Source organism: Talpa occidentalis, unplaced genomic scaffold (assembly GCF_014898055.3).
Source record: "Talpa occidentalis isolate TD23 unplaced genomic scaffold, MPIMG_talOcc4v2.1 talOcc4.8, whole genome shotgun sequence".
NCBI lineage: Eukaryota > Metazoa > Chordata > Mammalia > Eulipotyphla > Talpidae > Talpa > Talpa occidentalis.
In genome coordinates this window covers 66,334,176-66,352,480 of record NW_023605194.1, presented here as the reverse complement: position 1 = coordinate 66,352,480, position 18,305 = coordinate 66,334,176, and the positions used below count along the sequence as shown (strand labels likewise).

The 18,305-nt window shown below is 41.7% G+C and overlaps 1 long non-coding RNA gene across 1 annotated transcript; it reads right to left on the bottom strand.

The window, feature by feature from the left end:
* Positions 1–206: 206 nt before the first annotated feature.
* Positions 207–10,987, bottom strand: LOC129145034 (uncharacterized). The gene is made up of 3 exons (XR_008550029.1): positions 10,938–10,987; positions 10,241–10,363; positions 207–498 (listed from the first exon to the last, which is right to left on the bottom strand). It is a non-coding gene; the product is annotated as an uncharacterized LOC129145034 (long non-coding RNA).
* Between the last annotated feature and the right edge of the window lie 7,318 nt (positions 10,988–18,305).

Below are 18,305 nucleotides of genomic sequence, written 5' to 3'. Positions count from 1 at the left end.
TGCTTTCCCCCCAGATCTCCACATGGCTGCTTCCTTGTTCTTTGTTACCCTTTGCTAAGGAAGTCTTTTCTGGACATGGTCTCTGAAATTTTTGCCCCCCTCATACTTCTTATCACCCTTCCCTGCTTCATATTTTTCTCCTATCTCTTCACTGTCTGTATTATCTATTCTTGCCTAATAAATTTCACAGAATTTTGGGACTTAAAGCAATAGAGAGCTTGTATTACCTACACCATTTTTGTGGGTTAGGAATTCATGAGCAGCTTATCACGTGTTTCTGGCTTGGGCCTCTCTTGAGGTTGCAGTCAGACTGTCAGCCAGAGATGAAGGCATCTGAATGCTTAACTGGATGAAGAATCTGGGGAGTCTGGAGAGCTGGAGAATCTTCTTCCAAGATGGAGCCTACACGTGGGTGTCAGGTCAGGTTGTTGGCAGCAGGTCTCAGCTCCTCACCATATGTCTCCTTAGGACTGCTTGAACATCCTCAAAACATGGTGACTCAGTAAAAGGAAGAAAGGCGAAAGTCACAATGAATATCTTTCATGATCTAGACTCAGAATCCTTTGTTTCTGCTTACCCTGTGGGAAGGGATGACACAACAGCACGCAGCCAAGGTCTTGGGGTGGCCACCACAGTGTCTAGCCTTCCTTTTCCTTGTCTTGTTTATTGCTACTCCTCCTCCCAACTAGAATATAGCTCCATTGAAATTGTTACCTATTCCCGCCTGTATTTTCAGTGCCTAAAACTGACCAGCACTTGTGAATTTAAGGTGTTCTGTATGTATTTAAGGAATGAATCTCAGTAAGGTCAATCTGGCATTGTTATAGAAATAGTCTGGTTATAGGAGGTCTGGGTTAGTGGCAGGAAAGCCAGGAAGGAGGACACTGTGTTAGTTCAGACAAAAGGAGACTCAAACTTGGACTGTGGCTGTGCAGGAGATGATAGATAGAGGGATTTGGGGTGATGAGTCTGTAGACTTGATGTCAGAGCACAGAGGTGTGGCTGATGCCCAAGTTCAGAATCTTCCATTTCTGGTCTGAGCAGCTCAGGATGGAGATATCATATCCCGAGATGGGGACACCTGGTGAGTGGATGATGGTGAAAGGATGTTGGCCTGGGTGACATCCAGATGTTGGCCTGGGTGACATCCAGAGGGAGAAATTCAGGTCTCTTCAGCCTCAGAGCACCAGGGAGGGGTATGGTGAGTGAGGGAGGATTGGGGAGTTGTCAACATCTCTGGGAAAGATGAGACTCAATGAGATTCGTTCATGGGTGATGTGAAGGTGCTGGGTGAGGCAGGATGACAGAGGACACACAGGGGGTAGAGGAGGGCCCACTTCCTTTTTACTCAACTTTACTGACATATATTGAGATATAATAAAATGCACATTTTTATAGGTTTTGACAAGTATATAAGTCTGTAACTACCACCCCAGTGAAGTCAGAAAACATTTTTAACTTCCAGAAAGTTCTTCGTGCCTCTCACTAGTCCACTTCTAAAGTTCTTCACCCAAGCACTCACCAGTCTGATTTCTGTCTCATTGAACTTGCTTTAGCACTTTATGTAAATCTAACTCTCCTATATGTACTCGTTTGTGTTTTTTTTTTTAAATTCAACTTAATGTCTCTGAGGTTCATCTAATATCATGTATGTATTGGTGGTGTGTTCCTTTTTATTGCTATAGAATGTTCTTTGTATAAATATATCACAATTTGTTTATTCATCTACCAGTCAATGAGCATTTGAGTTGTTTCTAGTTTTCAATTCTATGAGTAAAGCTGCCATATTCATTTGTGTACAAGACTTTTTGTGGGCATATATTTTCATTTCTCCTGGGTAAACTCTTAGTAACAGAATAGCTTCTGGTCATATATAGTGTAGGTGACAATTACACTTGCACCAGCTTTTAATAACACTTGGTATTGTCAGATTTTTACATTTATTCCTCTGATGTGGTGGTATGTGGTGGTCTCTCATTGTGTTTTTCATTTGGGTTTTCCTTTCGACTAATGATAGTAAGCTGATTATCATTTTTTTAAGGATTTATGTATTTATGCATACAAGAGCTGGGGTGTAGTCCACAGGTTCAGGGGAAGCGGTGGTGGTGAGAGGATTCACCAGAGACAGAGAAGCGAGCAGAACAGGCGGATTGACTGAAATACACTGCTGAGAAGAGCAGCCGGGGAGGGGGGCGGAGGTTGTGGAACTCCTGCTGCAGTGGCTGCAGATTGCTTCATAGTGCTGAGAATTAACCCCTTGTGCTACCAGACAGGCCCTAATTATCATTTTTACATCTTCCTTTGTGAACTCCTTTGCCCAGTTTTTTATTGGGTTGTTTCATTTTTGTACTTTAGAATTCACCTTATATTCTGGATACAAGACGTTTATCATGTATGTGTTCTACACTTACATCCATATGTATTGTGTCTGTCTACATTATCACACACACACACATATATATATTTATAGTGAATATTTCCTTCCCTCTGGGACTTGCTGTCTCGGGGGTCTCTGAGACCACCCTCATTGTTTTACTAGACTCTCTTAGGATGCAGAAGTCATACTTATTACTAGTGCTTATTACCCCAAAAGGATACAGAGTAAAGTCCGCACAGGAAGAACACATTTGAGGTGAGGTCTGGAGGACACCAGGCAGGAGCTGCCATATATCCCTTCCCATTGTGATAACAAGGGATGTACCTAATTTCCCCACACTGATGATGTATGACAACATGTGTGAGCTGTTGCCTACCAGTGAAATTTGCACAAGAATAAGTGTCCTGAGTTTTATTGGCGGTTAATCACATAGGCTTCCCTCCACCACTGAAGCTGAGACCTCAGATGGGAAGCAGCGTTTTACTAAGAATCACACTGTTAATGTAAACTATCTGGACGATCTGAGACAGTGAGACTCCAGGCCAGTCCTGAAAACAGCCATTCCTTGGGAACATGCAGGGTGTGGATAACCCTCCCCTACACCTGGAGTTTTCATCCTTTTTTTTTTTTTTTTTTTTGCGTAGAGGAACTGGGGTACAGGGCAGAGGCGTGGGGGGTGAGAGGATTCACCAGAGACAGAGTGGGGAACAGAACAGGCAGATCTACTGAAATACAATGCTGAGGGGAGCAGGGGGCGAGACAGGAGAGGTCTGCTGGGCCATGTGGCTGGGGATTGAACTCAGGAAGTAGTGTTGATAGGGCTGAGACTTAACCCCTTGGCCACCAGGGAGGCCCTTTATCTTCTTAATATCTCTTACAGGGGCAGAAATTTTAAATTTTAGTGACATCCAATTAATCACATTTTTTATGGTTAGTAATTTTTCTATCCTACTTAAGAAACCTTTGCCTATGGGAAGATCACAGAATTTCTTCTTATATTTTTTTTAGGAAACTTACAGTTTTAGCTCTTCCATTTAGATCTACAATATAATTCAAAATTTTTTTTTTTAAATATAATGATGTAGAGACTGAGAGTAGGTTTTTTACTTAGACAGCAAAGGATACAACCAGGAGAAAGAAACTACACCATAATATGAAAAGGGAAAATGTGTCATAAGAAATTATTAACTGTAACAGGGGATTGGAGTATTAAGTTTAGTAAGAATTAAGGAGACCCTTATGTCCCGTGACTATGCTTAATTCACTTATTAACTTTAAAAATTATGTTATAGATCTCTTAAGTTTTTTTGGAGATAATCATGTTGTCTGCAAAGATAGTTTTTCTTTTCCCTTTTACTATTTATGCCTTCTTATTTTATTTTGCTGACTGGCACCTCCAGTACAATGTCAAGTAGAAATATTGGGAACATATACTCTTACCTAATTCCCAATGTCAGGGTAACACCTTCACTTGTCATTATTTATTATGATATGAATTGTAGGTATTTTTTTGTAAATTCTCTTTGTTTGAATAACCTCATTCTTGCTTTGCTAAGTATTTTTATCATGGATTAGTATTGAATTTTATCAAATGATTTTCTGCATCTATTAAGATATTACGATTTTAATAATTTAATGTGATTAGTTACATAATTTTTTTTTTATAGAGGCATGTTTTCTTTCTTTCTTTCTTTCTTTGTTTGTTTGTTTTGTTTATACATGCACTGGGTACAGTCAGAAGCGCGGGAGGGTGAGAGAATTCACCAGAGCCAGAGCGGGGAGCAGAGCAGGCAGAAGGACCGAAGTACACTGCTGAGGGGAGCAGCGGGTGGCAGGAGAGGTCTGCGTGCCATGTGGGACCCTCCTCTGGTGGCCGGGAAGCAGCCAGGGATCGAACCGGCGCTGCAGAGGCCGCGGGCAGCTTCGCAACCCAGCGCTCAACCGCTGCGCCACCGGGGAGGCCCCTAGTTACATAATTTTTCCAGTGTTGAACCAACATTTTATTTCTGGGGTAAATTTCTACTGGGAGATATACACACATACACACCTTTGATTTGCTAATATGTGGTGAGGATTTTTGCATCTATGTTCATGATATTGGTCTTCATTTTCTTATAATAATTTCTCAAGTTTTGATATCAGGGTTATATCAGAAAGCAAGTTAGGAGGCACTCCCTTCTTTTTTATTTTCTGATAGTGTTTGTGCAAGTATTTTGCCCTTAAATATTTGATCCCGGACCTCCGTGGTGGCACAAGGGGTTAAGACGCTAGCTATGAAGCTGTCTGCAGCCACTGCAGCACGAGGTCGCTCCCCGGCCAGAGAGCTACCCACATGGCTCAGCAGACCTCTCCTGACTTGCCCGCAGCTCCCCTCAGCAGTGTATTTCAGTAGATCTGCCTGTTCTGCTCCCCAATCTGTCTCTCGTGAATCCTCTCACCCTCCACACCTCTAGTCTGACTCCAGTTCTTGTATGCATAAATAAATAAATTTAAAAAAATATTTGATCCCATTCATTCATTAATGAAGCCGTCTGGGCTTTGAGTGATCTTTGTGGGGGGAACTGGTCATAAGAGAGAAGTGTTCCACACTGTGAAAGCCTCGTGGAAGTCAGGAAAGGTAAGAAACCCAAGGTCAAAGGCCCTTTCTTTCTCCCTTTACAGTATATATCCACAAGTACATGATGGCCATGTCCTACCTGCCTTGTTGGGGGGCAGGGGGCTTGGAAAAGAGTACTGGGCAGGTCTGAGTTCTGCTAGAGCAGACACTCATGTGTCTTCTCTCTCTGCAGCTGTTCCTGGAGGAGAACATGGTCACAGTGCAGGCACCAATGAAGACTTTGCTCCCTGTACAGGTGTGAGTGTGGGGAGGGGACCTGTTATTCTGTCATGAATTGACTTCTGACCTTTGTACATTTATGTAATGGGGTCATATTTAAAACCCATGTCTAAATCTTTTTTAAAGTAAATATATGAATAAGTAATACATGCACAGATTTCAGAATTCAAACACAAAAAGGTGAACCGAAAAATGCAAGTCTGCTACTTCTGCCCTGGGCCACCCAGTTTTCCTTCCAGACCACCTCTTATGCATTTGTCTACTTCTTTTTCACCCAAGTGATAGAATGCTACACACAGATTGCCACTTAGCTATTTTTATTGTGGTAAAAACATGTATTTTTAAAAGATTTATTTATTTATGCATACAAGAACTGGGGTATAGGTCAGAATTGCAGGGGGTGAGAGGATTGGGGGCCTCTCTGGTGGTGCAAGGGGTTAAGACACGGCTGGTGAAACTGTTCGCAGCCTCTGCAGCAAGAGTTAGATCCCTGGCCTGCCAGGGAGCAACCCACATGGTGCCGCAGACCTCTCCTGACTCACCCGCTTCTCCCCTCAGCAGTGTACTTCGGTCGATCAGCCTGTTGTGTTCCCCACTCTGTCTCTGGTGAATCCTCCCACCCCCACACCTCTGGCCTGTACCCCAGCTCTCGTATGCACAAATAAATAAATCTTTTTTAAAAAGTTTTGCAGGGCCTCCCCGGTGGCGCAGCGGTTGAGCGCTGGGTTGCGAAGCTGCCCGTGGCCTCTGCCGTGCCGGTTCGATCCCCGGCTGCTCCCCGGCCACCGGGTGAGGGTCCCACATGGCGCGCAGTCCTCTCCTGCCGCCCGCTGCTCCCCTCAGCAGTGTACTTCGGTCCTTCTGCCTGCTCTGCTCCCCGCTCTGGCTCTGGTGAATTCTCTCACTCTCCCGCGCTTCTGACTGTACCCAGTGCTTGTATAAACAAAACAAACAAACAAACAAATAAATAAATAAAACATGCCTCTGTTTAAAAAAAAAAAAAAAGTTTTGCAGTCCAATGTATTACTTTTTAAATTTTGTTGGGTGTGCTTCTGGTGTTATATTTAAGAAACCATTGAAAAATCGTAAGTTGTGAAGATTTGCTTTTTTGTTTTCTCTGTTTGTTTTGTCGTGTTAGCTCGTAAATTTATGTCTGTCATCCACTTTTTATTACTTTTTGTTGTATGATAACAGTCCAACAACTTCAGTCACTTGTATATGGATATCTAGTTTTCCCTTCACTGTCTATTGAAGAGACTTTTCATCAGCAGTCTTGGCACCTCTCTCAAAAAAATCAATTGACCGTAAAGGTAAGGGTTTATTTCTGGCTTTGAATTCTGTTACATTGGTTAATATGTCTATTATTACGCAAGTGCCTCATGTATTTTGATTGTTGTACCACTACAGTTAAGTTTTCAAATCAGGAAATGAGAATTCTCCTAACTTTGTCCTTAACATTAGTAAGTCTTCTAAAACAAGAACACAGGATGTTTTTCCACTTTCTTTAATGTCTATCAGCAATGTTTTGTAGCTTTCAGTGCAAAATCTTGCCCCTCCTTTGTTAAATTTATTCCTTAGTATTTTATTATTTTTGAAGATAATGTAAAATGAAATTGTTTACTTAATTCCTTTTTTTGTATTGTTCATTGGTAGTATATTGACATGCAACTAATTTTTGTGTGCTGAGTTCATTAACTATTATGTTTTTGTGGTGTCATTAGAGGTTTCTACACATTGGATCATTTTATATGCAAATAAAGTTTTACTTATCCCTTTCCAATTCGGATACATTTCATTTTATTCATTTCTTTTTCTTGCCTAATTGATTACTGATTCAATATTCTTGTTATTCTGTTGCCTATTTTGTCTTGAATCTATTTTGGTAGATCGTGTGTTCCTAGGAATGTTTTCCATTCCATCTAGGTTACCCAATTTATGACATACAACAAGTGATTTCAGCACAAATTTATTGGGTAATTTGTCTTCTAGATGTGTGTAACATCATGTTTCCAAGTTATAAAATTATGACCATTCATAAAGTTTCCAAGGTATAAAACCCAGGAACCTGTATATTGATGTTATCTATTCTATTCTAGTATTTATTTTTATTTATTTATTTATTTATTTTTATAAATAATTTTTTTTAATAGAGGCATGTTTTTATTTATTTATTTATTTAGTTTTGTTTGTTTGTTTATACATGCACTGGGTACAGTCAGAAGCACAGGAGGGTGAGAGAATCCACCAGAGCCAGAGCGGGGAGCAGAGCAGGCAGAAGGACCGAAGTACACTGCTGAGGGGAGCAGCGGGCGGCAGGAGAGGTCCGCGCACCATGTGGGACCCTCCTCCGGTGGCCGGGGAGCAGCCGGGGATCAAACCGGCGCCGCAGAGGCCGCGGGCAGCTTCGCAACCCAGCGCTCAACCGCTGCGCCACCGGGGAGGCCCTCTAGTATTTATTTTTAAATGGAAGCAAAATTTTTTAACTTAGGCAAAGGTAATTTAATACTTTTAACTTTGTAAGTTCCTTTTGCCTGATTTTTTTCTCCCAAGTAAATGTTAATATCATTTTTTTAGCAAGGTTAAAAAAATTCATTTTTTATTTTGATTAATCATATAATAAATTTATGAGTAATGTATGCATTTTTAGTAATAAGTCTTCTACCTTAAGGTTTTAACCATTTTCATTTATTCTCTGCTGAAGAATCAGTTTGGATACTCAATTAGTCAATTACTAGAAACCAGAGTCTAGGAAACTTAATTTTTTTGCCAGTCTCAATAAATTAAGTTATTCTTTTAATTTCTATTTCAAGTTCTCATTGAATTCTAATAAATTCTCATAATTTATTAGTCATTTGAATTTCTTCTGTGAATTATTTACTCATCGATTATGTCCATTTTCTCTTATTTTGTTATTCTTCTTTATTTGTAAGAACTTTTTATGTAGAAGATTGCCAACCCTTTGAAAATAATATATTTTGCAAATTCTTTTTCCCAGTTTTTTGCCTCTCAAATTCAGTAGGGTATACAGAAAATTTTAGATATTTCTGTTTTCAAGTGTACATGTTGTTTTAGAATGGATGGTGACCTTGGTGTTAGCTTTTCAAGGTTATTTTCTCAAAAATCCTCTAATTCCATTGTAATGACTGCTATGGTTTAAAAGGAATAAATTTAATCTTTAAAAATGATCCATTTCATCTTCTGGCCTAAAAGCCATTGTATATGTCTGAATAAATACCTCTTTTTAGGCCACCTAGGATGCTTGGTTTCATGAATCTAATGTTGTTTTAATGACCAGGGTTTTGAACCAATGTCTAATTGGGCAGGTTACCCTCATTTGGCTTCTGTATAAAAATGCCTTAAGTTGTTCGCATTTAAATCTTTTTTAATCACATCAAATATGTTTTGGTTTTGGTAGCCATAATTAATGTTTTCCAAATACATCCATTAATCAAGTATTTGGAAAGATAATATTCAACAAAACATTTTCTCATTCCATTAATATTTGCTTATTTCTTATTCTGAAAGAAAAATCGATGTACAAATATAGAATTTCAGTCAGCCTTCCTCTGAGATCTTTTCTAAAGACTTCACCTTTTCCTCAAGTATGTGATTGAGAGAATGCCCTCTTGTACTTATTATATGATATACTAATAGCCTTGGATTCAGTCCTTTAATCATCATTGCTTAAAGGAAACAGCCTGTTCTGAGTTCTTTACATAGATTAGCTGCTGTACCTTTAAAAATGAACTTCTACTTTAGAAACTAAATTTCCGGGCCTCCCCTGGTGGTGCAGCGGTTGAGCGCTGGGCTGCAAAGCTGCCCTCAGCCTCTGCAGCACCGGTTAGATCCCTGGTCACCAGCGAGGGTCCCACATGGAGCGACAGAACTCTCCTGCCGTGCCCGCTGCTCCCCTTAGCAGTGTATTTCATCGCTGCCTGTTCTGCTCCCCACTCTGGCTCTGGTGAATTCTCTCACCCTCCTGCGCTTCTGCCTGTGCCCAGTGCTTGTATGTATAAATAAATAAATAAATAAATAAATAAATAAATAAATAAATAAATAAATAAAATCTTTAAAAAAAAAAAGAAACTAAATTTCCAAAAGGAAAATCATGAACAAAGAGCTGGCTAAGAGAAGCTTTTACCTAGTAGGATGTGAATAAATTAATTCCCTCGTCATAAAGACCCTCAGTTTCTCATCATGTTTGACTTACATATTTAACCACAAGTAAAGAATCCACTTAATGCCAAACCAAGTGTCACCAGAAGTCTCCATTTAAATTTTTGCATCAGTTTCTTAACATCCAGAGGTTGCTTCCCACATGGGTAGGAATTTTGTTTGAAGAATAATTGATTATTTTTGTTTATTTATGTTACATAATTATCCTCTCCTGACTTACTTTATTCTATTAATTTAAATTATTATGAATTTTTGTTAATAGATGCTTGTATTTTTCTACTTTCTAAATTCAGACTGTAAATTTTTATTAAAAATTTCAAAAGCTATCCCTTTAAAAAATTTCAATGTAATTATAAAAATTTTAAAACCTTGGGTACTTAAGTGAGTTTATGTCTCATTCTGTTTGTACTTGTGGTATGAACTAAACTAGAGGAGGGAGAACATGGTGTTTATTCAATCCTAATTTAACCTAGGGGGACAAACTCTCAACTAGCGGATTGACTACTTTTGTCCTTTTGCCTTCTTTGTGGTTTTGAATTTTCTGGGTATTTGCTTTGGTGTTTGTAACACTGAGGTGTTATAACTATCAAGCCAGGTCGTTCGAGCTTTCTCTGTCTCTCAGCACTGATGAGAATGTCTTTCCATGTTGCTATTGGGACCTCACACCTGGCCTGCCCCCTTAGCCTCTGCTGCCCTCAGCCTTGGGTGATGCTGGTGGATCTTCTGAGACTCCACTCCCAGTGAGGAAGGCACTGCCACTCGTAGAGCCTCATGGAAAGTGAGACAGGAACCAAGCCCGTGAGGTGGCCTGTGGTGGTCACAGGAGTACTGTTACCTGGTGCAATTTCTACCTGTGTGGCCTCCACCCCATGGAGGAGAGCATATCCCCAGTGATGGAGGGAATGCTGTTGGCCCGGCTTCTCCAATGACTCCTCTTCCCCCTCACTCTGTTCTGACAATGCAAGGACTCAGAGCTGAAAGTCAACATTGGGAAATAAGGGTGAGAAGACAGGCCTGAACCCAAGGACATGGATAAGCCCAGGGGTGCCCAGGACAGAGGGATGTGGAGCAAGTCATTTCTTTAAGGATAACAAAAAGTGGGAGAACCCAGGAATCCAAGCAAGGGGCCAGGAGAGGATAGTGTCATGTCTGTGGAGAGAATAAGGAAGACAGACACAGGTATCAAGATACCGAACCGCAATCCACAAATAAGTGGTTTCTGGGTGCCATTGGACTGCACAACCCAGGACCTAGCCCTCACCAACCTTCCTTCCAGTAACTCTTTTTTCTATTCCAAATAACTTAGCAGACACATTTCCTCCATATCCATCTATTCATCTTAAAAAACAGTGTCCCTCCCCCTCCTCCTTTAATATAATCTCTTGCCTCAAATTTGTAGAAATTTTTTCTTACTTTTCTTTATGGTTATACCTAAACAACATATTGCTCAAATTTGCATGTTTGAACACTGAATATGTCATTCTGCTAGGGGTGCCATAACAAAATACCAGACCTGATGATTTAAACAACAGAAATTAAATTTCTCACAGTTCTATGGACTGGAAGTCTGAGATCAAGGTGCCAACGGCATCCGTTTCTGGTGAGGACTCTCATCCTGGCTTGTGGCAGCCCCCTCTCCTGTGACCTCACAAGAGGTGAGGCATTTTCTCTGTGCACTCAAACTCCTGGTTCCTCCTCCTCTTCTTGTAAGGACACCACTCCTGTTGGATCAGGTCCTACTCTTAAGAACTCATTTAACCTTAATTATTTCCTCAGAGGCCCCATCTCCAAACATGGTCAAATTGGGAGTTAGGGCTTCAACAGATCACTTGGTGGAGGAGGTGACAATTCGGTCTATAATACTGATAAATGTATTTATCTCCAATTTACTTCCTCTCTCCTCACCCATTGATATCATGTCCCTGCGATTCTCACACTGGTGCCTGTAGCTGTCATTATTCCGCTGGAATACCTTACTGCATTTACTAGAACTTTATTTTTATTTTTTTTATTTATACAAGCACTGGGTACAGTTAGAAGCACGGGAGGGTGAGAGAATTCACCAGAGCCAGAGCAGGGAGCAGAGCAGGCAGAAGGATGGAGGTACACTGCTGAGGGGAGCAGCGGGCGGCAGGAGAGGTCGGCGCGCCATGTGGGACCCTCCTCTGGTGGCACGGGAGCAGCCGGGGATTGAACCAGCGCTGCAGAGGCTGTGGGCAGCTTTGCAACCCAGCGCTCAACCGCTGCGCCACTGGGGAGGCCTACTAGAACTTTTAGGAGGAGGTTAAAATACCAAAACTCAGCATAATGTCTTGCTCCTGATGGACAAAACGGTCACTAATATTTTATATTCAGCATGATAGCGGTTACCGCTTTCTTTGCGTATGCTTTTCTCCGCTGGTTGGGACAGCATTATTGATATGACATGTGTTCTTCCCATTACCTAGTACTGTCATGTTTAATACCTTAGGACTCAGTGACCTTCCGGGATGTGGCCGTGGAGTTCACCCAGGAGGAGTGGGAGCACATGGGTACCACTCAGAGGGCTCTGCACGAAGAAGTCATGTTGGAGAACTACAGAAGCCTGTCCTCCCTGGGTAAAGGCCCTTGGGGCTCATCATCTGTGCTGAGCTGGGGATCATCTGTGCTGAGCACCAGGCAGCACCCTGGCAGGGACAAGGGGGTGGGGCAGGGGACACAGGTACCATCTGCCCATATTGTCTGCTCAGCTGATGGGAAGAGGCGCAGAAGTTAAGTAAGTTACTGACAAGTGATTCTTTTTTATTAAATAAGCACAGATATAGATTACAATGAACATATGCATGATTTTGAAAGATGCAACTGGAAAAAGATTTGTATTTGTAGAGGCACAGTGAGCTAGAGGTCCTAGGAGGGCTCATCTGCTAATCCAGGTTGGAGAAAGAGGAATCTGCTTTCTTTTCTCTATTTAAACCTTGACTACCCAGGCCCTTAGGCCTCTGACCCATGGAGCCATGTTTATATCCAGAGGTCTCTGTGTCCTGTTCCTTGGGATGTAGACTTGGGGTATATCTGTCGCATGTTTTTTTGAGGGGTTGAGTGTGGGAAATTAAGACTACCCTGCCCAAGGCCTTTGTTATTCTTGTTGCAAAGTTTCCAAAGACAAAGGAGTGGGAATAAAACCTTGGCTCATACCCGATAACTATACCTCTTCTCTTTCCCAAGCAGGACACCAAAATTCCAAGCCTAATGTTATTTCCCAGTTGGAGAAAGGCAGGTGGCCATGGAAGGAAATCCCTAGGGGTCCCTCTCCAGGCAAACAGGCAGGAAGGGGCCCCAGGGGCTCACACATAAGGCTGTCCATCAAGTCAGTGGTTTCTAAAAGCGCTGGCCTTTGAGCCTCTCACAGGAGAAATCACAGGCTATATCTAGAGCCTTGGAGCCTTTTCTGCACAGGAGCCAGCCCCTCCAGTCCCTCCAGCCCCTTCCCCTGTGCTCAACCTACATTTGCTCCTCTAGAACTGTCTACCTGGACCTCCCCAACATGCTTGCCCTCCATTTCTCTCCTCCAATGTGGAGGCATTCTGGATTTTCAAGAGAAGCCCTTGGTGGACCAGCATGTGACTTTCATCTCCTTTTCTTTCTCTTCACTCCCTTGGTCACCATAGTCCCCAACCACAGTTGCCAGATTGACTCCACCCCTCTGACCTGGGTGTGTACCAATTGTCTGGTGAGATCCTGAGTGACTTTCTGTCCCTGTTTTCTTGAAGTTCATGTGAGTCTCCTCTCCTGTCCTCTCGTCCCTTGTTCTCCTTGTTGCCACCTCACACATTTGCCTTCCTCTTTATCCATCCTTATCGCCTTTCAGTATTCTTTTTTTGCTCACCAGCGGTTCTTATTCTAGTAATTCCCCTCTTCACTATCCCTTGTCCCTACTCAGGGCACCAGCTTTCACCTTGCAGTCATTCTAGAGGGAAGTCCTCATTTACTTCACATATAAGCACCCTACAATCACCTAAGCCTTTTCACATCTCCCTTGCTCCTGTGCCTGGTGGCACATGGCTTGCATGGCATATTTAAAACCAATCAAATGTCTGTTTGGAGAACCAAAAGGAAAAAAGTAATGGGAATTTTCTGTCCCTCTAAGTGGTCATATAGCTTCCATTTCTTTTCTTTTCTTTTCTTTTCTTTTCCCAGAGCAAGAGACTAGATCTGGAATTGCAGAGTCAAATCTCAATCAAGTAATTTCTAAAGACTTTTCCCAAGACATGATAACCAATAAAGGGAATATAACCTGTGACTCCACAAGAAAATCCCAGAGTCACTTGGTCATTTGGAGAGACATTCAGAGCAGATTGCATTTACCTTTAAGAAAAACCTGACTCCAAAGAACAGTCATGAGGATAATGGATTTGAGAAGGTATTTAGACTGCAATCAAATTTTGTTACTCAAAACAAAATTCCCTCAGGGGAAATAGTGCACAAAGAGGACAATGGTCATATCCTAGATCACAGTAATCAGCAGAGAACCCATGTGAGTGAAAAACCATATAAATGTGAGAAATACTTTAGCTCTGCTTCAGATCTCATTCAACTCCAGAACACTCATACTGGATTTAATCCATATCATATTAGATATCAGAAGCTTGGTGTTAGGGAAAACCCTGCAAATGCAAAAATCGTGGGAAATCTTTCAGCAGGGGAACACATCTTATACAACCTGAAAGATGTCACACAGGAGAGTGACCATATGAGTGTAATGTCTATGGTAAGTCATTCAGCTGGGATTCATCCCTTATTCTACATCAGAGAACTCATACTGGAGAAAAACACTATGAGTATAGTGAATGTGGTAAAGCCTTCAACCAAAGTACATGCCTAACACAGCATCAGAGGATTCACACAGGGGAGAAACCTTATGAATGTAATCAGTGTGGGAAGGCCTTTAGCCAAAGTTCACATCTAAACCTGCATCAGAAGACTCATTCTGGGGAGAAACCCTATGAATGTACTGAATGTGGTAAAACCTATAGTCACAGCTCATCCCTGCTGCAACATAACAGGATTCATACTGGAGAAAAACCTTTTTAATGTAAAGAATGTGGGAAAGCCTTTACCCAGAGTATTCAGCTTATTTTACATCTGAGAACGCATACTGGAGAGAAACCCTATGAATTTTCTGAATGTGGCAAAGCCTATTGTCATAGGTCATCACTTATTCAACATAAGAGGATCCATACTGGAGAAAAACCGTTTCAATGTAATGAGTGTGGGAAAGCTTTCTGATGGAATACACACCTTACTCAACACCAGAGAATTCATACTGGAGAGAAACCTTACAAATGCATAAAATGTGACAAATATTTCAACAGAAGTACACACCAGAGAATTCATACTGAAGAGAACCCCTATGAATGTAATGAATGTGGGAAAACCTTTGGCCAGAGCACATATCTGATTCAACACCAGAGGATGCATACAGGGGAAAAACCCTTTCAATGTCAAGAATGTGGAAAGACTTCACCATAAAAGCATACCTTGCTCAACATCAAAGGATTCATAAGAGAAACAAATCTTTATAATGTGCTAATCCCAAAGTAATTCAGGTTGAAGAGACATTCAATAAATCTATTTAAAGTGGGAAATATTTCAGCATAACCATGGGCATTCCTTAGCATTAATAAATTAATAAAAAGAAATCCTATAAATGCTAATTATGAAAAATAATTCATTTGTGGCATGTCATATATTCAATATTAAAATGCTAATTATAAAGAAAATTAAAGTGAAAATGTGTGAAATGTTTTAATGTCATATCTCTTATAAAAATTAAGAAAAAATTGTGAGGACAGCTTTATAAATAGTATTTTTAAAACCATGAAGTCATATATTAAAGTTAATCTTTTTATACATCATGTTGAATTTTTAGAAAAAGTGTTGAAATAATATCTCTTGGATCTACAAATGATGTTGTATGTCAGGAGATGTGATTCACATTTCAAATCTAAGGCCCCACTTTATTTATGTGTGACTTTAAATACCATAAATTGTCAGTTTTGGGGTCCCTTGGTTTTTTACTATGGTGTGCAAAGAACTAACAGCCATGTTTTTAGCAGAAACAAAAGCAAAATTTATTTAAAGACAGAATTAAAAGACACTGAGGGAGAGGCCCCAGTGAGCAGAGTTCTGGGTAAAAACAACTGCAAGGGAATTGTGGGAGTGCAGGAACTGTTCACTCCACCCTTTCCTGTGGTGTAATATACAGGCATTCCCAGGGTGTATTTTATCAGCCCTGGCAGTAGGCTGGGGCAAGGAAAGCCATTTGGCCAGAGTTGCCATGTTGTCAACCAGTTCTTTGGTAGAGGGAATGCTTTTAGGGATTTTGGGGGTATTATTTGTCCTGTTTAGGGTAATTGCCTTGTCATCCACATACTGGCTAACTTTGAAGAATTCTCCACACACTCCATACTGGGTGCTTCTTACTCTCCTTGGCTCTAGCAGCCTGCCTGTATGTTGAGGTGGGGAACCACCTTCTACCCTCCGGGCTTTATCAGCTCTGGAAAGTGTTTCCTGGAGTCCTGGGTATAGTGGGTTGTTCAATTTTCTTTAGGTATTGCCCTCCTTGCCATAAAGTCTAACAAAATCAAGGACAGTAAATTATGTCCCATGGGCCAAATCCAACCTGAAACTGTTTTGCAAATAAAGTATTATTGGAACACAGCCATACCCATTTGTTTATATATTTTCAATGACTGCTTTCATTCTGTAGAAGCAGCATTGAATAGTGACAGAAACATGACAGCCTTAGTGCCCTCCCGACTCACCATTTTAGATCAGGGACCTTTTGTATGTCCGCAACACACTGTGACTGCGTGGAGCTGGGAAAAGGCTGCCCCCACAGCCAGAGGTGAGTTGAAAAGCCCCGCAAGCCAGGCCCCATGTGGCTGCCAGAGCCCAGAGGGGGATCCAGTCACCATCGGGGCAGAATGCGGGCGCACAAAAATGCCCTCCCGACACCTCATTTTAGATCCGGGACCTCTTGTGTCCATCCGGAACACACCTAGAATGCATGGAGCTGGGAAAGGGCAGCCCTCACAGCCTGAGGTGAACTAAAAAGTCCCCACAAGTCAGGCTCCATCTGGCCACCAGTCGGAGCCCAGAGGGGATCCAGTGATCTTGAGCCTAGCAGGCAATCCTGCAACTGCAGGGTAGTCTGTGGGACACAAGACCCACCTTGGAATTAAACAAATACAGAAGGAGGACATTTTCTCTGACAGCGACCACTAACATATTCATAGTACCACTGCCCTACTGGAATTCTGGCATATTTTTTGACTCGATTGGACCACCAGTTTCTGACATCCCAGAAAGAGCACACCAGAAAGATGCCGGCCAGTACCAGTGACACAGTGTTCCAATGCATAGGACAAATTAGAAAACAAGCAGGAGGGAGAAGAAAAACGACAAGCAACCAAGCAAGTCCTCAGAGAAAAAGACACACAACAAAAAGAAAATCACCCACCAGAATGCAAAAATAGTGACTTGGAAGAACTTCTGAGCCTTCCAGAAAGAGAATTTAAAATTGCCATGTTTAGGGCCTCCCCTGATGATGCAGTGGTTGAGCACAGGGCTGCGAAGCTGCCCGCAGCCTCTGCAGCACCGGTTGGATCCCCGGCGACGGCGAGGGTCCCACATGGCACACAGACCCTCCTGCACAGACCCCGCCCGCTGATCCCCTCAGCATTGTATTTTGTCAGTCTGTCTGTTCTGTTCCCCGCGCTGGCTCTGGTGAATTCTCTCACCCTTCTGCACTCCTCTGTACCCAGTGCTTGTATAAATAAATAAATAAATAAAATCTTTTCATTTTTATATAGATTTATTATTTTTATTTATACAAGCAGTGGGTACAGTCAGAAGTGTGGGAGGGTGAGAGAATTCACCAGAGCCAGAGCGGGGAGAGAGCAGGCAGAAGGACCGAAGTACACTGCTGAGGGAGCAGCGGGTGGCAGGAGAGGTCTGCGCGCCATGTGGGACCCTCCTCTGGTGGCCGCATAACAGCCGGGGATTGAACCGGCGCTGCAGAGGCTGCGGGTAGCTTCGCAACCCAGCGCTCAACTGCTGTGCCACCAGGGATGCCCCAATAAATAAATCCTTTAAAATCCTTTAAAAATAAAAAAAATTGCCATGATTAAAAAACTGACAGAAGTCAAAAATAATATGGGAAAGATAATCAACAATCAGAAGAAAGAAATTGAGTCCCTAAAGAGGGAAGTGAAAGAAATGCAGGAGATCAAAGGATTAATGGAGGAGCTAAAGAACTCCGGGAAAAGCAGTGAAAGTAGAATAGATGAAATGGAGGAATGAATAAGTACTCTCGAAGACACAGAAATAAAAAAAACAAAACAGAAAGGAAAGTGAAGTACAAAGGATAAAGAATAATGAAAGACTTCGGGAATGATCTGACTCCATGAGGAAAGGAAATATAAGAGTTATAGGAATCCCAGAAGGAACGGAGAGAGACATAGGAACAGAGAAAATATTAAAGGAAATAACTGAAGAGAACTTCCCAAACATGAAGAAGGAGCTGAAAAATAGACATACAAGATGCAAGAAGAACACCAAACTTCCATGATGAAAGAAAAATAGAGCAAGACACATAATAGTAAAGCTCCAAGAATCCAAGACAAGGGAAAAATAGTGAAGCTGACAAGAGGGAAGAAACAGATAACATACAAAGGAAAACCAATCAGGCTGACATCAGACTTCTCTGAAGAAACACTACGGGCAAGGAGACAGTGGAGAGACATAGTCAACAGACTCCAAGACAACAAATGCTGACCAAGAATATTCTATCCCGCAAAGCTTTCCTTCCTCTATGAAGAAAGAATAAGGACTTTCCCAGACAAACAGAAACTCTGGAATTTCATTATGACTAAA